The following is a 15,861-nucleotide window of genomic DNA, read 5'->3' as shown; positions in this document are numbered from 1 at the left end:
GTGAGAATTATAGATGGATACGAGAGGTTTTTTTTTCTTCAATTTTGCAAGTAGGGAAGTTGGAGGTTACATAAATAATAAACATTTTAGGAGCTTTATGCATCTTTATCCCAATTATAATACTTCTCTACGTATAGATAAAGTTGAGAGTAATTCTCATGGTGCCGGATTGACGTGGGTAAACGTTGGTTCACATAATAGCTCTCATTCCGCATTTCTATATAGTTTCTGTAGATCTAATTTAGATGTTTTTGTGTTTAATGACTGATTGGTGGATTGAAATATATCAAATTGTATAATGAGATACAGTGAATAGGAGAATTGCAATGATTTCTTCACTATGAGAAACATTATCACTAAATGATTTTTTCTTTACATAGAGCTGTGTGAATGCTCTTTAATTTGTTAATGGGTGATGAGATTATTGTACATTAGTAATTTTTGTCTGGAGACCAGTCAGCGTTGATGATAACAAGTGACCTGAATCCTTGTAATTATCCCGTGAGTAATCTTCCATAAAATGATGGCTTTCATCTTGTCCTAATCAGGGCTTGTTCCTCAGAGCTACCACTGATCAGTGTCACATTTTTCCAGGAACAGCCTCTGTGTATTCAATACAGTCCAACACATATGTCAGTGTATATATAATATGCAGATAATTAGGTGATCTCAATTCTAGGAAATGTAATACAATTAAAAAAAAAAATTACAAAAAAAATGAAATTTATATTACTTTTCATTTTTAAAATAGAACATTGGCACATTGGAGTCTACTAGTACTAATAACATGGCACGGGCTATTACAGACAGTGACGTTGTAGTGCAATTATTGCTTTCTTGCACCCCTGAATTGCAGTGGTGAGACACTGGCCCTGATTCATCATTGAAATCCGCGATCGCGGGAAGCGCGATAATACGCGCGACCAGCGATCGCGGATTACCGCGGTCCGGGGCTCGAGTGCGCGCGTACACTTGCGTCCTGAATCTGTCGGCCGGATTCCTGCCATGCGCAATAGGGGTCGCGAATCTGCCAATTAAGGCAATTACATTTCAGCTGGCTAATACGACTGCGCGATCGATAATACGATTTGGCTTGATGAATCAGGGCCACTATATGTAATGTTTCACTCATGGCTACCTATAGGAATGAATTTGGGGTGGTAGCCAGCAGTTCAGTAAAATGCTGAAATACCGCTGGCTTAAGACCAATGCAGTGGCGGGGGAATTCCAAAAATATATGGAACAACATGGCTCAAAAACATCAGTTTATGTGTTTTGTAACCATGTAAATAAAAACACCAAGGAGTTCAAGTCCTGAAATACAAATACATCAAGTTTCATGTATCCCTGCCCGCAGTGATGTTTTATGAATGCAATGAAATACATTTACCTCCCTATTTGCAATCATTAAAGTAAACACACCTCTCCTCTATCTGGTGCTCTTCCAGGTTCTGGATCTCCGGCCAGCTTAAATTTAAAATGATTTAAACAATTAAGTCCCATGGTTTATAATATGGAAATGCTTTAAATAGTTGTGGGATATGGTATGAAATATAGTGTAGTCATGATATAACAAGCCCATTAGATTTGTTAAAATATGGTGCACATCACATTCAGTCATACGGAATTTATCTGCTGATCCTCTGCTGGTCACAATCTTCTCTCTCATCTCTTCTTTTCTCATCCAAGTAATGGGCAGGTACCTTGTGACAATCAGTAACTCAGGTGAGAGGCAGGTAGGGAGCACAATTGCAATGGCAGTTTTGTAGTTTACCCAGAGTAAGGCTTTAAATGAAAGCTGAAGTTTTATCTTCATATAAAATGCCTCAGGAACTTCATCAGAAATGTATGGGCCTCTATATCAAAAAAAAAAAAAAACTCCTGGGCTCTTTGTCTAAAAATTCCAGCATTACAAAAGCCAACTTCTTTTGGTACAGAAGTCCCCTTGTCCCCCACCTGATAATGGCCTTGGAATGGCCCACATATCCTGTCCTGAGGACAACTTTTTTTTACCAGACAGGAAGCAAAGAATTCTCAAATAATGGCACCAACTGCATTAACCTTGCAGGAGTTCTAATCCTATCCCTAATCCTATCCATCGAGAAAAAAAAGTTTAGGCTATTGATACACTTTAAACTAATTTTGCTTTAATATAAAGGCTGTTGTGGAATATATTTTAAAATCTTTTTAACAAGTATTACATAATTTTCCTTTACATATTCCTTCACTATAATTGGTTAGGTTGGAATATTAATAGCTCCGTTTTCTACCCCTCCGCATCATTGCACAAGCTCATTAGTAGAATTTTTCCCTTTTGAAATGTGGAACATGAAACCTTCCATAATTAATGTATTGGTTATGATGATTACAATAAATGAATAAGTAAAACTCAGATTAGAACATAAGGAAAAATGAAAAATATTTCTGGAGTACAAATGTGAATAATTATTACCGGAATGTCTAAAAATAAAGAAAAAAGAAAAGCGCGGAGAAAACTTTCTTCGCACCTGTTGTTCTGAGAGAATTTACATAAATTACCATTTTAATAAAGAGAGGAGGAAGAAAGTCTTACTGTGCCAGCCAGAGAACAAACAAGTGCAGGATGACTAAAACAGTCATGGAAGCAAGTTGAAAAGAAATGTATGCTTTATAAATAAAAGTTAATCTATTGAAGAGTCTGCAGAGGGGTTGTCCTACAAACTGTTGGTACTGTCTAAACGATGTTGATTTCAACTACAGCAAATGTGTACAGCCCTCCCTCAGGAGACCTAGACATCCCCATATGTATACCGTAGCTGCTAAGTAATGGTTACTAAAATGTTTCTTAGTCTTATTTATTTAATTAGGAAATTGTTCTTCTTTTCCTGACAAATTTGCAAACACACTGGAGATCTTGCTTTGCATGGGTTGGGACTGGTTGTAGCACTGACGGACATGGAAAGGGACTGGTAAGCCTACAGTTCCATATTATGCCTAAGTCATCTCAGACTAATGTTAGACCAATGGATCCTTTATGTGTGCATTGCAAGCTGTGCAATACCTACTGGCCCCCAGAAACTAGCTTAAGTATAAGACAGTAGGCCTATTGTCAAGGTATATGGTTGTCAGCACTTAAATTGACTGCTTGTCAGTGGGTTGGGGAAGAACCACTGGCCAATAAAAACCAATTCAACAGTAGCTTTGTTTAGTTCTGATAAAACCAAACCAAATGTGGATTGTTCTGAAATTGGTCTGAAACTGATCACCATAGCCCAACTCTTACCAAAGTAATTGACAGTGTTTCCCATGCAAATATTTCTCTGGGCAAAGTTTTCAGTTTCCATGTCCGAGAATCCATGTCAGATTCCTGTTGCATTGCTTGCTCCCATTGGTGGAGACCCATATTATGACAAGTATCACCAGAATAAAACAGCCCATGTCTGGACCTTTTTATAAACCTCTATTGCTTTGCAGTAGTTTACATTCTCTTTTGTATGGGTATGTGGACCCCTTGTTGTTGCCTATTATTCTCAGCCCAGTCAGTGTATCTATCTACAACAATCTATCACAATCTCCCAAGGGAGACACTTCTTAAGGAGAGAATTGTCAAAAGTTGGACTTCCCTTTTATAGGCATTTCCTTCACTCTTTAAGTTTTGGAACAGAAAGCAAAAACACAGCAAAATCTGAGACTTTTTATTCCTTCGGCATGCATCCCACTTAAAAAAGATGGTTCCATGTTTCTAGGAGAAATGGACGTCCACACTAGAGAACGGTTTCTTCAAGAGAGTACCATGATCTTTTTGGGACCTTGTTCAGAGTGACCTCGGCTTATATAGGAGCAGTCTGTACAACAAACTTTTTTGACCCATTTAGCAAGCTTCAGTTAGCTTTGTTGAAACTTTTGACTCCTTAAGATTCAGTTTGAAGAGGTCAACTACCTATTCTAACAATTTCTAGAAGTCTGTTCTGCTTTTAGCAATAACCAGTCATAATAATTGAAGAATAGGTTGATTTGCTGCAATGATTCCATGGCAGTCAGGCTTGCCCATTATGTAGCATTTTTATATAAATGCATAAAGTGTGAAATTGATAGATCCATTCACTCCTTGAGATTAATCAATGCTGTCATTGATGCAGCGAACATGCTAAGGTAAGCAGAGCAGTGACTTGGAAATGCATATCGGTGCTTTTCTTAATGACCCATATTTCACACCCACCCACATTTAATGGAAAATATTTATTTTAAAGATAATCTGATATTCACCATCATAATATATGAGAAGGTGCAGAAAACATAGCAGTACAAGTACAGTGTAACCGGTGCTTATTGAATTAAATACAATTATTTATTTTTATGCTTTAAACTCAGAAAACAGAAAAGAAAAAAAGGACAAAGCTCAAAAAATACCTAAAATAGTTTTTCAATAAAAGGTTGCCCCTTCTAGTATCCCCAGCAATAAACCAATTGCTGTGTATTGAATAATCAGCAGTTTAATGCCATCAAACAGTACTGTGCTCCAACAAAACTCAGTAAGGCACTCCTGTTTGTTCACCCTGTTTACTCCTTGCCCAATTATTGGCTATTTACAGAATACAAGGCATCATTAAGGAGAGGGGCATACAACTCGAAAACAATCAAAGTCATTTGATTAGCATGACAGCCAAACGACTAGCATTTTTGGATGTGAGGGTGAACATGGGAGTTTTATTACCAATACACAGAATTTAACTTTTTGTAAAATTAAACAGCTTTTCCAAAAGATGTGGACTGGGCCAGGGGGCAGGGAATGGGTACTTTCAGGCAGCTATTTGTGAAAAGGGATAGCTTCGCTGATAGCCAGTGGCCTCGCCTTGCCACCTGTATCCACTTTACTCCAAGCACCCTCCACATACAGTCATGCTATAATCTTAAACAGACCTTTGTATCCACAAAGTCATGCTACGGTAACTAGTAAAGTAAGCCTAGTTTATTAAATCTCTCCAAGACTTGAGAAGGTAGACTATCATAGGAGAACCTAGGTGATCCAGCAAACCTGGAGTGGGTTTCCTAAAAATCATTTACTATTAGTTGGCACGTTATCAAATCTTAGACCAAATCCTTTCAAGTTTTCTGGACCACCAAGGATCTCCTAAGATCTATCTTCTCCAGTCTCGCAGAGCATTAGTAAATCAGACTCAGTTTCCTTCTAGACTCTTTCTATGTCCATGCAGGTGAAGTTTACTCCTTGATGTCCTGATGTGCAATCCAAAGACAGGTGAATTTTGGATGGAAAAGGCAGGAAAGGATGGTGAAACCGCCGAGCAGAAGAAGAAAGAAAGCCCAGCAAGCCACACAGAGGAGTAGCAGTGCCAACCTAAGTGTCTGCACAAAGACATTTGGACCATATTGATGTATGCTTGGAATATTACCCAAACCCCTACTAATAGAAATTTTTAGCAGCTCGCTTATCTCTAAACAATGGCTTCTACTATAGCAGGCCCCACAAATTGTATGTTTCATAGTATATTGGTTTGTGACATACCAAAAACATTATTTAAACCCATCACCTGTAACATTTTCACCTTCAGTAGTTTAGTGATAAATGCTAGTAACCTCTACTTTCACCCAGAGACATTATGCATGCATTGATATGAGCCTTTCTACAGAGAATTAAATGATAAGTATGGATGACAGCATTCTAATCTTCAAATTGTATAGAACTGTGGAGGAAATGAAATGGAGATAGGAGGAAGATATGGTATATGAGCATACAAGGATCCCATGAGACTTATTTATTTAAATCAGCACATTAAAATGGTGATGAATGCCTATTTCCTATAGATTTAGTACTCTTTCCACTTGACTTTTTTATTTTTTTACTGTATAATGAAATTGACGGGAAACTGCACAGCTTATGAATCAGTAAGTGAGTGATTTTTTTTTTACTTGCTAACAGCTGCAAAGGATCTTAGTTGCCTCGGGGCACAAATATGATTTAGGCCAAGGCAGTGTCTATTATAGGACACTGGACCACTGCAAACAACAGTTATAGTTAAGATGACTCTAGTTTAGAGCAGTGATTGCACCTAAACTGATATTGCAGCAAACGTTCACCTTTAAAATTTTTTTAATGAAATAGAAATTCTCAGTTTTGCTCACAAAATTTTGGTTTATTTAAATGCCTTTTTGTGGGGGATAGATCTTTTTACAACTTTTTAAAAAACACCTTTATTTGTCCATACAATAGGAAATACTTCAATAGAAAATTTAAACTTTTAATTTCACTTATCCATAGTAAGGATACTCACCATAAAATTAGATCAGACAGTTAAAAAATATATGTTCTGTAATATTGAAGATTTTTTCCAGCTTTTTCAAGTAGCTTCCTAATTTCAAATAGTGTTTGGTACATACTTCAGCATTTATGGTACACCCCACATGGGGAACACAGCACTTTAATCGAAATACTATGGTGTCATGAAATGTCAAGGCAGATGCTGGTTTTCCCAAAAAAAGGGAAGTGTGATCGATGGTAAAAAAATGGTACATTATGATTTTCATAATCCAATTTTCAAGGAATCAAGAATACTGGAAAAGGTGTTAGTTGTTTGGGTCATATTGCATTTCAAAGGGGTATGTACTTTTACCGATATAATGTTGGTTAAGATTAAATAAGAAATTTCATTAAAAAAGACATTTACTTTTATAGGTGGAAAGCAATCATTCCCTCCACGATCCTAGTGCTTTCGGTCCTGAGCCATTCCATCTTTCTTATTCCCAACGAGGACTAGACATCGGACACCATTATCTTCCTTCTTCTGCTAGTGTCAAGCGATCCCACACTTGCCTTTCTGTAGATGTAAACCAAAATAAAAAATGCATCCAACTGCACTGTAAGGTGTCAAGGTTGTCTATTGTAAGGAGAAGAAATCTCTGATATCTTTCCCACCCGGCCTTCCCAAGCTTTAGTGATTGTCCTAACTCTATTAGTGGTCATTATCTTGTAGGTTTTTTATAGTTATTATTCATGCCAATTAGGGGGTAATTAAATACCTGTCTGGCACTTAAAATGGACCTATCACCACACACAGCGATAAAGACTGAGTGGGAGCTCAGAGCCTCCTAGGATACCTTCATCATGTATCCCAGGAGAGTTCTGGGCTGTTGGACATCAGGCATGTGGAGAAGAGGCTTTATCCTTCAATAAAAAAAAGTATCAATCTTACGCATGCGCAGTGTGACATATTGGGGCATGAAGGAAGAAAAAGGAAGATGACAGCACCCATCACCGGGACAAAGGCAGAATCCAGGACAGCGCAGGACAGAATCGAGACCAGGTGTGAAGGGATCGAGGGCTCTGTAGAAGTAAAGGTAAGTGGTATTTTTTTATTTTCCACTTTACGCCAGACATTCAGGACTATAGAAGTGATGTCATGTTGTAACATTAATATGCTACTCAGCAATCATGATAATTGATAGTAAATACCTGGGAATAAACAGCTGTTACATTTGCTAACCCATTTGTGTACCCCTTTTATAGGAGCATGAGTTTCCTCATTCATGACAATTCCCCATCAACTGTCCACCTATTGTCATTCAGCATGGAAGACGAAACAGATACTGTGCAGGGTGTCAAGGACCAGTGCCCATATGGGTTGTTACCACAACACCTTTCATTACATTTAATAATGCAGAGAGCAGCATAAATGCCATCATTCCGTCATTCCAGCACCCCATGCTGGATAATTGTAGAAATAAAAAAAACATAAATAGGCAGGGAAACACTGTGTATGGAAGAATACCATTTTACAGGTTCTTCTTATTGGGCAAATTTCAGTCACCTAAATCAGTAGGTATTCAAATTAAGCAGAATGCGTGTTATCGTATAGCTGTGGTTTAATCACAAATAAAAACTGAATTACCATTTCTTTGATGCTTGTTGAACTAAATTTAAAACAAAAAAAAAATAAAACACATATTTAATATCGCAGATCTGTCTATCTGTCGGGAGGTTTCTGTGTTTGGGTCCAGCATCGTCTCAGGATCTGTCTTCGGCCAGGTGGAGAGGAAGCACCATCCCCCGAAATCTTCTCTCTTCTTCTTGGTTCTTCTTCCTACGTCACCGATCTCGCACTGCGCAGATGTGAAATTGGGTGACCTAAATGGAGAAAAAAGATTGCTGATCTGCACTGAGATCAGCATTTTTTTCTTTAATTATTGAAAGGGCTCCGCCTTCACATGCTCGAGATCAGGGCATGCGTGGAAGGAGCAGCCAGAAGCCTCTCGGGATGCGTGCCATAGGTATCCCAGGAGGCTTTGCACTCCCATTCGGTCTTGATCGCCACAGCGATGGAAGGTGCTGCACCCTTTTTTTTTAAAAAAAAAAAAAAAAAAAAGGTGTTGCTCTTAAAATTTTGAGTTTAGGTCCACTTTAATTGGATTAGTGTGTGTTGCTGACAATATTTGAACTGTTTTTCCAAGAAACAGAAATCCATATTCAATGAAGTGCAATCATTTCCACATATTAATCTTTTAACATGCAAACTAACATCTCATGGGGTCACCACAAACTGAGCATTAAACCATCCTATTGTCAGCAATAATTTGTGCACCCTATGAGTCCCAGAAAGCTATTCTACTCAGTAGAACAAACTCACATATGCATTTTAAGCAAACAGCACAGTCCAGTAGGTACCTTTGTAAATGGCAAAAAAGGGATGAAAAAATCAATAGAGAGTGGATTAAACCTCTTTACATATGACGGATGTTTGCATAAGATAAGCAATGCCTGGAAAGGCATACTGGTCATTTTGCTGCCATGTGTGTTGCCTGTGATATCATTAGACTTCCCCACTTTTCCTAGTATCCTTCCTGGTTCAGAAAAAATTCAACAGCAGCCAATAGGCTGTGGTAAACATTGCAGACATTTTTTCCATATACTACCACACATATACTGTCACGGTGCGGCAGGGCAGGACGGTGGACCCTCCATGTCACCAGCTCAGTTGGCATAGATGTGGGCACATAGACTAAGCAGCTGCCCGGTCTTCACCAGAGCCTCTAGTGGTGGGGATGTTACGCTGCGGACAAACTGCCCCACGCAGAGGCAGGGGACTGCTGACAGACAAGAGCCAGACAAGGTGCAGGAATGTAGGACAGAATTGAGGTCAAACAAGCCAGAGGTCAGGACAGGTGGCAAGCAGGAGTAGTCAAAGATCAAAGCCAGAGTCGGTACACAGTAAATCAAAGCTGAAGGTGCAGGCAGGAATTGCAGGAACCTGGAGTAAACTCCTTGTTCAGGCAACTTCCAGTTGCCAGTCACTTCCTTTTTTAGGAAAGGTCCTGTGGCAGATGGGAGTCACATGACCAGCTAGTGAGAGAACACAACAACAGAGGGGGTGCTAGAGCAAAGGCAGCTCAGGTGGAATTTAAATATTCTATAACAGGGCTGCTCCTACTGCTAGCTGCAGAGGAATGTGAGGTGGGTGACATAGACAGCGGCACAGATCCCCTTGTCCTGCGGGGATCTGTCACATATACCACACAGGTGTATGAGTGTGGCTGCTATTAGGTCGGGACTTAGGAGCAAATTGAACAATGACGACATTATAGAGAAGTTTGGGAAGAACTGGTGTTTTACTGATCTAATTTTTATTTATATCTGTTACCAACATGGCTTTGACCCAAAGCACACAGCAAAGACAATACACAACTCTGTGAATGTCCTAGAGTGGCCCAGCCTGAGCCCTGACTTGAACCGTATCGAACATCTCACCCCTTCACATGGCCCTATTTTGGGTTCCTGATCTTTAGCTATTTTGCTTGTCCCAGTTGGAATTATGTAACTACCGAATGTGAGTGCCAGATGTCACTTGTGGTTTCTACACTATAAATCTTGCTCATTCATTGTTCCACTTAAAGCAATGGACAATAAACCTAATATACACAAAGGTTCAATATGTCAATTTAACATCTGAAAGTTTTATGTAGAGTAGCAGCTCCTCAGAGTCATACAACTTACACAAGAATATAATAGGAAACAGTTAAACACGCTTTGCTTTAGAATGTTAACAACTTGACCCAAATAGGTGGGTGCACCAAACTGGGTGACAGGAAAATTGGCTGTGAGTTGTTTCCACTCAGCAATGAGTTTTGTTCTTCTGAAGTAACTAATGAATTCCTAAAATGACAGGAAAAAAATAAGAAGAAGGTTAAATCTACATAACAAGTAATAAATGCTTTTAAATGCCCATACAGCTTTTGAGAGTTTAAATAAGTTTTAAACCAAGGTAAGTGACAGGAAAACATAAATACCCCCCAAACCACCCATAAATGCTTACAAATTGCACACAAATACCCCAATCATTTCAATAGGGGTGATTGGACCAATTAGTAGCAGTATATGCTTTTTTATGTTCGTGAGATGCGCTTTCTATGCAGCCCATCAAGAAAATGCTGTCGTCTGAACTGGCCCATTGGAAAAAATAGGAATTTTAAACATTGGCATTTAAATGTTGGGGAAACAATTTGTGTACACTTAGGTTAAGTACAAAAAAAAGGAAAGAAGAAATAATGAAGGAGACTTGGAGGAGGGAGGCAAAAGAGAAAGAGAATGGTACAAAGTATAGACTGGGGAAGAAGATTAATGCAAGAAGAGAGCTTCTCTATTTTACCCTCATTAAGCTGGTAAAGGAGAAGTTCATATCTCAGCATACCTTCAAAGTGAAGGTAATGAACAGGGTGAACAAAAAAATAAATATTTTCCTATTGGGCTGTTAAGGTAAATTTGCATGAAGCAGAACACCTTTTTTCCAAAAAAAAGTAATCACATTTTTCTAAATACATCGCACTGTCTCCGTGTCATCACTTTATTCTTCCGTCACTGCCGCCAGCTGTCAAATGTGCATATGGTGGTTCTTCAAGAACCAGTGCTGCGGTGCCAGCAACCAAGATACTGGAAAGATGCTAGCCATCGGGAGCCACACAGGATGGCTCAATTCCAAGGCAAACTACTTATAAAGAGGACCTAAACTCAACATACCTTAAAGGTAAGTATGATTTTCTAGATTTTATTTTAGTTCCACTTTAACAGACTCATGGACTTATGGTGTATTATGTATTTTTTTATTTATTTATTTAAAATATATTATTCATTTATAAGCTTGCAAACTTACTAAAATAAACCAATCAAATCCGGTAATGTAATCTTTCAGATGAGCATATTGTGGTATACAGAAATACAACTCCACAGAGCCAATACTACACCCAGCATGCCAAACATGTACAATACCTGCAGGGCCATCTTCATAATGTATGATAAAATGACTTTCTCTACAGTTAACCTGAGGCAAAACATCCTGGGGAGCCACCGCTACCAGGAGATGCACAGAATACATATATTGCTCAGCTTTCATGTATTGCTTAGTATGTGGACTAAATACTTCACACAGCTCATGTCACACAAAGTTCACACAGAAATCCTTGACATGTCATTACTTTATGATAGCACATGGGGAAGAAGTCTATTGATGTGCTGTATGAATGACAGAAGGATATTTACCAGCGCAAATAGCTCTGACATGTGATGGAAAAATGTCATCTCGTTCTGCGTATTTCAGTTGTTAGCAAACACAAATAAACTGACTTGATGGATTTTGCAGTCATTTAGAGGCATTGCCATCTTTCCCATTTAGGTTAAAAATACAATGGCCCTGATTTATTAAAGGCAAGGGAATACTCTTTGATCAGTGAAGCTGGGTGATCTAGCAAACCTGAAATGGATCTGGTCCAGGATTCAAAACATTTGCTGAAGAAAGTGTATTCTCTCCAGCCTTGGAGAGCTTTAGTAAATCAGGGCCAATGTCTCCAAAACGTTCCCGCTGACCACTTTACTTTCTAGCACCCATCACCATCAATGCTGTTTAATCTGGGACTGACATTGCAAAATACCTGGTGCTCCCGGGTATAATGCAGAATATAAGGGAGTATATGACCTCTTCCCAGGAAGTAGTGCTCAGACTAATCACTGGATCTCATCACCGTAATGGAGAAGATTATATCACTGCTACCTCAAAGCTCCGGGAACATTTGGAGCTCACTGTAGAGGCGAGTATAAAGTGTATAGGAGTTTTGCTTTACAAAGGCAGAAATGCAAAAACTGCCGCTTACAGGTATTTAACATAAAGAGTGCAGAAGGAGTATGTACAGCCCAGTATACAGAGTGCGGTGATCATGAGCATGTGATGAGGTGAGTGTAGGTGTCGGGTGTATGCAAGAACAAAGTGCAGGAGTGAGTAATTTGTAATCTTCGCGTCTGGAGGAAAAAAAGTTTAAGCTCCAGATAAGGAAGGGATTCTTCACTGTAAGGTCTGTGAAAATGTGGAATCGGCTCCTCAGGAAGTAGTTTCAGCAACTTCTATAGATTGGTTTAGGAAAAAGCTGGATGGTTTTCTAGAAGCACAGAATATACCTGGGGATTAAGTATTTAAAGTATAGATAACAGAGACTGATGATCCAGGGAACATCCGATTGCCTCAGGGAATCAGGAAGGAAAAATTTCCCCTGTTAAAACAAATTGTACCAGGGTTTTTTTGCCAACTTCTGGATCAACTATGTCTTATAGGGTTTTATATCTGGAATATGTTTATTTCCCTAGTGGTTGAACTTGATGTCCTTTTTCAACCTGACTTAATATGTAACTATGTAATGTAGAGGGTTCAGTAGTTGATAGTATTGGACAGGGTCAATAGAATTAAACTTTCAAAGTGAAGTAGTCAGTAGTATGTAATTTACAGAATTTACAGGATTACAGTGGTTAGTAGTATTAAAATACCAGAACAGAGTTCATTAGTATGTAACAAACAATTTCCAGTGCGGAGAAAGTTTGTAATGTAGAGGGTTCAGAGATCAGCAGAATCTAAAAGTCAGACTATAGGGTCAGTAGAATTTAACTTACAAGTTGGAGAAGTCAGGAATGTGTATTTTCAAGGTGTATTGGCTAGTAGTATGTAATTACCAGAGTACGAAGTTCAGTAGTATGTAACATACAAAGTGCAGGGGTCAGTAGTATCCAACATACAGAGTACATGGATCAGAAGTAAATAGTGTACAGAGTGCAGGGGTAAGTAGTATCTAATATACAGTTCAGGTTTTAATACTATGTAAAGTACAGAGTGCTGGGGTCAGGAGTTTGCAATGCACAGATCAGTGCCCAGAAAAAAAAGGGTTTGGAGTAAAATATAAAGGTGATAATTTATTTGTAGGTTAAGTTTTTCTAAGCTGCCCTTTGGCTGTGTCATATGACATGTCAAAACAGGGAAGCATAGGATGTCCTTGTGGTGGTCGTGTGTGGTCACTCTTTATCTAAGGTAGGAAAAGGCACTTTACTGGTATGCTTGAGCTCCCATATGGGCACAAAGTGCAGGATGTTGCTGACCCTGGACACTGAAAAGAAGACCAAAGGTATGTGCAACCAGTACCCAGGCCTTGCAGCACCTATGCCAGGGTATGATGTCACATACTCAAGCATAGGTGTCAGATATTCCATTCTATGATCTATAGGAGAAGAAGTGTTAGGGTTAAATTCTCAATTTTTCTAAAAAATAAGAAAATCCAATGATCAGATGCAGGGGTCAAAAACTGTGACTGTTGAGGATACACTTTCATCAGTGAAGCTAGGTGATCCAGTAAACATGGAATTAACTTCCTCAAAGTAATTTTCTATTTGTTAGCAAATGTTTTCAATCCTGAACCAGATCCATTTCAGGTTTTGCTTGATCACCCAGCTTCACTGACGAAAGTGTATCTTTTGTGGTCTTTTGAGCACAGTTGTATCCACTTATGAAACATAATAAAGAAAACATGAATCTGTGAACATATAAAATGCAAGCACGATAAATGATGTTTATGCATGTGTTGCAATAACAGAACATAAGTATGTATAGAAATTTCTCAATAGTTCACATTTAACAAGTGCACAGCAATCATTATCATATTGTTTCCCTTTTCACAGTGTAATTGCTCTCAATGCAGTTGAGAATATGTTAGGTAATAGATTTGTCACTCCCCTTGAGCCATTGTTAAACAGAAAATTTCTCTTGACACTTTCAGCAGCTGTAACACATTGGCTCAAACCCTTTCAAATTAATACGTGGGAAGAAAAAAATTTGTCTAAAGTATGTTGTCAGCTGTGTATTCTGCAATATAATAAGACACCTGTGTTTGTGAATTTAGAGTAAAAATATTAAAAGTTTTATTATGCTTTTTATTCCAGACACTGCTCAGAATTTTATAGCTGGGTCAAAGAGAAGAGGAGCTCTGGCAGTTGTGTTTATACAGGTGATCTTTAAATAAAGTATGAGGATATGGTGATGCTATTTAAAAAAGAGGTTTAAAAAAAAAAGTAGAACTTTAGCCTTTCATTAAAAAAACATGTGCTGCAACAGGCTTGCAAAGGAAGCCATGAGTTGACTTTATGGGGAAAGTAAAAGTCATATTTCTGCTTTTGGGACAGCAAGGAAGACACATTAAATATCCATGTTTCTTATGTGAGTGAGATAGTAAGGACAGAAGCCAACATTTGGCAAGAATGGACTGGCCAGGGGGAGTGGTGTTGGAAACTTAAAGTATTCATTTGAGTCTGATTTAATAAAGCTCTCCAAGGCTGGAAAGGATACACTTTCATCAGTGAACCTAGGAGATCCAGCAAACCTGGAATGGCTCCAGGATTCAAAGCATTTGCTTAAGAAATCCAGTAATTATTATTATTACTCAGTATTTATATAGCTCTGACATATTACACAGTGCTTCACAATGTCCATTAGCACATCCCTCCAATGGGATGAACAATCTAATGTTCCTACTATAGTCACATGTCATCATATAGTCTATGATTAATTTTATTTATTTATTTATTTATTTTAAGGAAAGCTAATTGACCTAATTGCATGTTTTGGGGACGTGGAAAGAAACCGGAGACATGCAACCCTTGCAGATAGTGTCCTGGCTAAGATTGGAACCTGGGACCCAGAGTCGCAAAGGCCAGAGAGCTAACCTCTGAGCAAACTGTGCTGTCCAGAAATTCAGAAATTTGCAAGCCAGATGAGCAACTAACATTTGCAGAAGGTAGTTAGATATGGCCAGGTAAATATTTCTCTTAATACGGTTTTTATTTAATGAACAAGTTATCCGATGACATAATGCTGTAAAAACACCTAGATAATCTTTTACTCATTGTAAACACTCCCCATGCTTTTAAACCTTCCATAACATAGGGGGGTATAAAGACTAGTTTTATTTTTGCTTGAGTGACATAACACCTGCTGTCTTGTAATTAAGACCATTGCTGTAATCCTGTAATATCTATATCCTTTCCTAGTGGTTTCTGTCTGATTAGGAGATTAGGTGTAAAGGCCAGAAGGCAGCTGGAGGATAATGTCACACCTGCAGACATAGCATTTCACCTAACGAAAAGAAACCAAATGGACTTGTATAAAAGAAGCCCAGCTGCTAGTAACCTTCAAGATTACTCTAAAGCATGGGCCAGCAAAATTGTTTTGGCTACTAGGCCATTTTAGGAGGTCAAGAAGACACACTAGGTCAGACTCTTCCGAGTCCCCCGCACCAGGAACGCCCCTGAAAGGAAATCCCTCTCCCCTCCAATGCATACAGAGGAGAGGGAATGTCCCTTTACCCCGGCAGCGGAAGTGTTAACGCCGGCCGCGGTAAATAGGGAAGGGAGGCATAACAAGGAGGCTCAAAAGCGGCTTGCGGCCCTGGAGCTGTGGGCTGCCGACTCCTGCCAGCCGGGATTAGGCCTGATCAACCAGGGGGCATTAGGCCGGAACGGAGTACTGGCTAGGCCGTATCTGGCCTAAAGGCCGGAGTTTGCCTACCCCTGCT

This window comes from Pyxicephalus adspersus, chromosome 6, assembly GCF_032062135.1.
Source record: "Pyxicephalus adspersus chromosome 6, UCB_Pads_2.0, whole genome shotgun sequence".
Taxonomy (NCBI): domain Eukaryota; kingdom Metazoa; phylum Chordata; class Amphibia; order Anura; family Pyxicephalidae; genus Pyxicephalus; species Pyxicephalus adspersus.
The sequence above is the reverse complement of the archived record's forward strand: the minus strand, read 5'-3'. Positions refer to the sequence as shown.